Below are 5813 nucleotides of genomic sequence, written 5' to 3' on the forward strand. Positions count from 1 at the left end.
CCCAGTGAGCCCACGACTTCCTCCTCCTTCCCACCAGAGTCGGGAAAGTTCCCAATACTGTGATTATGATATACTATATTGGATACATTTTCTTTTCTTTTTTTAAGATAAAAGTTTTATTTCAGAGAGAAGCACAAAGCCCTGACTGTTGTGAACAGGGCAGGGATTTGTGGGGACTCGGAGGCCTTCAAGAGGAAACAAAATGCATCAGCTTTTGATTAAGAAGAGGACACCGTGGTCCCAGCCTCGACCTCTCCTCTCCCTGGCCCCAGCCCATGGATTCTCAGGACCCTGGCAGAGGGCTCCTGGAGGCTCCTCCAGCCACATTCCTGCTGCCTCCCTCTCAGGCCCTGCTACTCTTATTACATCATCTCCAGATCCTAAGTCTCCCTCCCCCATGCTGGATCAGTTTACCTCTGGATTCCCAGTTCAGCCATTGCCACGAGGTTCTTCCTTCCTCCCTCACGCCACGGCCCCTTGACCTCCCTCCATTCTGACTTCGGTAATCACCAACTCTGAGTGACCGCATTCAAACGTCATTTATTCAATGTGCATTAAATGCCCATTGTGTGTGTGCCTAGTACAGTCCCCACACTTGGGGTGCACCGGGCAAAAGGAGAGCCATGGGCTCATCATCACAGGTTTCTGATGGCCACTTCTCGAGTTGGCTCTCAGGTGGCATTGCCAGCCTTCGTGACAGGGGTTCCCGGGGTTCCTGCACATCCATGCTTCCAACTCCAGGAAGACCCACCTCAGCTGGACAAGCACCTCGTTCCGCACCTGTGGACTCCACAGTCCCACTGAGACGCCAGTTATCCCCAGTTCTCTCCAGAATGAGGCAGAGTTCAGGGAAACCACAGGAGTCAAGTTCACCCCGGTCTTTCTGCACCCCTCTCCACCCATGACCCTCTCTCAATTGCATTTTTAATCTCCTCCTACGAATCCCTTTTTTTAGTCCCACAACACAAGCTCACCTCTCCATGTCTTAATAGACAACCCAACCAAGAAACAATAGAAAAGAGCCCTCTGTTTTCGCTTCCCACCATCACATTGAAAGGAATAGTTCCCACTCTTCTTGCCTCCTACTGACTCTCAGATCCGTATAATCTGACATCCAGCTGAAACCTTCTGCCGTTATACATAATTGCTTTTTCAAAGATTAAAGGACCAAATGACCCACGTTTATTTTAAATTTGGGTTTAGTATTCAATCACCGAGTCACTCTGTCCACCCTCACAACTCCTGTCCATACCAAGGACCTTCCTCTGAACTGTCACCACTTTGGTAGAGGTCATGAGAGGAGATGCCTGGGGCTGGATGTCCTAACCCAGGAGGAAATGCCAAGTACTTCCGACGGGGAAGAGGCAGAGGTGGGTTTAAATCCAAGAATAAAACCAGATTTTTAGCATCTAGGACCCCAAACCACACAAGTCCAGGTCTACTGTTATCCATTGTTGCATAACGCTCACCCAACCTTTACAGCTTAGACAACAATCAACACAAGTTATCTCACACAGTTTCTGTGGGCTGGGATTCAGGAGCACCTCAGGGGGGTGGTGCTGGCTCAGGGTCTCCCAGGAGACCACAGGCATGGGGTGGGTCAGGCTGAGGGCCTGAGGGTGACTTCCAGGCTGGCTCCACCTCACCTGGGGTCCTCAAAGGGCTGCCCCTCTGCCCTCAGGACACAGTGCTATCTTACTCCAGAATGGGAGATCAGACGACCCCAGGCGGAAGCTGCAATGTCCTTAATACCATTATTCTGCATTACCTGTGGGAACACAGGTCCTCTCTGTTAGGTGTGAAATGGGGCTACACAGGCGTGAACGCTGGTGTGAAGCTCATTGGGTGCTATTTGGAGGCCACAGCAGGGTTAAATGGGACTCTGGAAGGGAGAGGGAACATGGCTTTAGAAGAACCTGTTAATGGTTTCCAAACTACTTCTTCTTCTTTCTTCTTCTTTCTCCTCCTCCTCCTTCTCCTCCTCCTCCTCCTCCTCCTTCTTCTTCTTATTCCTCCTCCTCTTCCTCCTCTTCTTCCTCTTCTTCCTCCTTTCTTCTTCTTCTTCGTCTTCTTCTTCTTCTTCTTCTTCTTCCTCCTCCTCCTCCTTCTTCTTCTTCCTCTTCTTCCTCCTTTCTTCTTCTTCTTCTCTTCTTCTTCTTCTTCTTCTTCTTCTTCTTCTTCTTCTTCTTCTTCTTCTTCTTCTTCTTCTTCCTTCTTCCTTCTTCTTTCTTCTTTCTTCTTTCTTCTTCCTCTTTTCTTCATTTAAACTTTAAATTTTTTTTTTCTTTTTTAGATGGAGTCTCGCTCTGTCGCCCAGGCTATAGTGCAGTGGCACGATCTCAGCTCACTGCAAGTTCCACCTCCCAGGTTCAAGTGATTCTTCTGCCTCAGCCTCCTGTGTAGCTAGGATTACAGGTGTGCACCACCACGCCGGGCTAATTTTTGTATTTTTAGTAGAGATGGGGTTTCACCATGTTGGCCAGGTTGGTCTTGAACTCCTGACCTCAGATGATCCACCCTCCTCGGCCTCCCAAAGTGCTGGGATTACAGGATTGAGCCACTGCGCCAGGCCTATTTTTCTTACTGTTTTTTTTTTTTTTTTTAAAGCAGGATTCTTTGATCAAAAACCTTGTTATCAGAATCACAGTTTATATCCAAATGAAAATACAGCCATCCTAGCTCAAGCCATGATGGGCTGAGGCTCACCTCCCCACGCCCTGCCTTCTCCATCACCCCCAATTAAGTGGTCTTGGAGACTTCTTCACAGGAGGAAGACTTTAGCCCGCAGGGTAGGAAGAAGCGGTGCCTGCTTGACTGCTGGGACCCTGTCCATTAGGAACAGTTTTTGGAAAGCCATTTGGCAATATTTATCAAGATCTAAAACACACATGTCCTTTGGCCCATCAGTTTTACTTCCAGGAATTCATGCAACACAGATGCTTGCATCAGTTTACAGAGATGCCAGCACAAGCATATTCAGTCCAGAGTCTAATGGCAAAATTTTGGAAACATTTAAGTGTCCATTGATAAAGGACTGCTGAAGTGAGTGATAGGACTGCCAGACAATGGGATACTAGGCACTTCTTTAACAAAGGCACTTGAATTGACATAGAAATGTTTATCGCCCCATAAACAAAGCGAGCTGCAAAACACCACTTAAAGTTTGATCCTGTTTTTGCCAAAAAGAAAAAAAGATACTCACAGATATACTTGGGTCCTAGAAGGTTTCTGCACAGTGGTAACATGGTTTCCCTTTGGAAAGTAGGAAGGTGTAGTTGGTGAAGGAATCAAGAGGTTTTAATTTTTAAATTTACATCACTCAATATTTTTAAACTGCTTTCAACCATTTTGTGATGAATCACTTTTTTGTGTTGAGATACAATTCACATACCATAACATTCACCACTTTAAAGTTTACAATGCAGCGGTTCTTAGTATCATCATGACACTGTGCACCAGTCACCACCGCTCTTGGGACCGCAGCAGCACAGGTGCCCTTGCTCTAAGGCCTCTCGCCCCAGCAGCCTCGGGCCCGCCCCCTGTTCCAGTGCTCTTCCCGTCTCCCTTCCACCTTTCCTGACTCCCTGCCCCTCTTCATGCGCTTCCTCCTACCTCTTAGCACCTCATGGCTGACAGGTGCCTTGGTCCCTCTGCAGGGATCCCTCCCCCTCTAGAAACTGAGCCCCGAGCACTTGTTTGCTTCCTGCAGTCTCTCTGGCATCTGGAACAGCATCTTGTTGCAGAGACTGCTGTGAAGATCAGCATCTGTTGACTTGGTGAACTGGATGGCCCTTTGCCCTGAACACCCATTCCACATTTCCAAGTGCCTGCCAGATGTTTCTTTCTGTATGATTGGCCAGCACCCTTCATCAACATGTTCACAAAACACACACACACAACAAACCCTCACCGTATCCCACTCACGTTTTCAGGGCCCAGCCCCAGGTGGAGGAGGGAGCGGAAGGTCTCCTGTGATTGCCTTCCCCATCCATCCTACACCACGCGCATGAACATGCTTGCATCCTTAATTCCAGGCTTCCAGAGACTGGCCTGATGTACCACCAAACAAACCCAGAGAGAGACAAGGGACACTGCCATGTGTGGACCTGACACATGCGGGGAGATTGCACGCTGCTTGCGAATCCCACAAAACACGTAATTAAATCGCTAAACCTGTGAGGCTCAACAGTCTTAAATGGGTCTGACTCACGCTGGTGCCCGTTTGCAGCATCATAGCAGAAAATGTACTTGAGGAAACAGAGGAAAAAAGACTGAGAACAAAATAAAATGTCAGTGAAATGAAATGTCAGATGTGCCTTTCCTTATTCATCTTCCAACCAGAAAGACCCCAACAGGGCCAACTGATCACTCATATGTTTTTAGGGTTTGTTTTTTTTTTTTTGGTACAAATTCAAGGCTAGAAATTCCTTTGGACAAACTCATTTCTAGAAGGCAGAGAGTTTCCCTTTGGTTTTTATGCAATCAGAAGAGAAACTGGAGTATATAATGAAGTGTTTAAATAATATCAACTTAATTTTGAACTGTTTTGGTTCATTTACTTTTTTATCTTTACACTTGGAGAAAATCTGAAAATTCAGGCTTCTACCGTGGCAGGAGGGGATCCCGAGACCACCTAAGGGTGGGCTGCTGGCTTCTCAAACCCCCTTTTTAAGATTGCTCCTGCCTCTTGCTGCAAATTTAGAAGGTACTTTTTCCTTTTATTTTTTGTCATTAGTTTTCATTAGTTTATTATAAAAGAGAAATATGCAAATTATTGACATGATGAACGATTTCAGAACTTCAGTGGAATGGGCAGCTTCATGTTGATGCCATTTCAATAGTGACTTATTTCAGTCTACGTACTCTCCAAGAATGTCACCATCTCTAAATAGGAAAGAATCCTTGTCATCTAGAACTACTTTGGTGCCTCCGTATTCTGGGAGAAGAACTTTATCTCCAACTTTCACGCTAACTGGTTGAATCTCTCCACCCTTTCCTTTAGAACCCGATCCAACAGCGACTACTGTTTCTTGCAATACTTTTCCTTGAGATTTTTCTGGAAACATAATGCCTCCTTTGGTTACAGTTTCAGCTGCACTCCTTTCAACCAATACTTGGTCAAAGAGTGGAAGAAATTTTCTAAACGCTCATCCTGCCATGACTCCCTCCACCTCAGACTCGTACTCTGCTCTCGTGTAGTGCTGCGAGGGGAGACCCCAGAAGGTACTTTTTCCTATAATCTAAAGGTACGTAGCCTGTCTCTGCATCTATGTATATGAATGTGTAGGTGGGTAAGGGACGATGGCTGTCTTCAAATTCCTTACATTTTTCTCTAAAGCAAAAGGAAGCAAAGAAAACAGGGAGTTCAGACGCCTATAAAAATGGAGGCTTTGGGCTGGGTGCGGTGGCTCACGCCTGTAATCCCAGCACTTTGGGAGGCCGAGGCGGGCGTATCACAAGGTCAGGAGATCGAGACCATCCTGCCTAACATGGTGAAACTCCATCTCTACTAAAAGTACAAAAAAAATTAGCCAGGCGTGGTGGCGGCGCCTGTAGTCCCAGCTACCCGGGAGGCTGAGGCAGGAGAATGGCGTGAACCCGGGAGGCGGAGCTTGCAGTGAGCAGAGATCGCGCCACTCACCCCAGCCTGGGCGACAGAGTGAGACTCCGCCTCAAAAAAAAAAAAAAAAAAAAAAAAAAAAGAAAAAGAAAAAGAAAAAGAAAAAAAAAATGGAGGTGTCAAAATTGCTACTGAGTCTGGATGGGAGGGACTACAAGATCTGCCAGGCTGGCTCTGCAGCCAGAAGCAGCCC

At 46.8% G+C, this 5813-nt stretch overlaps 1 pseudogene; it reads right to left on the reverse strand.

Annotated features, from left to right (window-relative positions):
* Positions 1-4807: 4807 nt before the first annotated feature.
* LOC103244056 (10 kDa heat shock protein, mitochondrial pseudogene) lies at positions 4808-5159 on the reverse strand (annotated as a pseudogene).
* Positions 5160-5813: the final 654 nt, after the last annotated feature.

Source organism: Chlorocebus sabaeus, chromosome 18 (genome assembly GCF_047675955.1).
Source record: "Chlorocebus sabaeus isolate Y175 chromosome 18, mChlSab1.0.hap1, whole genome shotgun sequence".
Classification (NCBI taxonomy): Eukaryota; Metazoa; Chordata; class Mammalia; order Primates; family Cercopithecidae; genus Chlorocebus; species Chlorocebus sabaeus.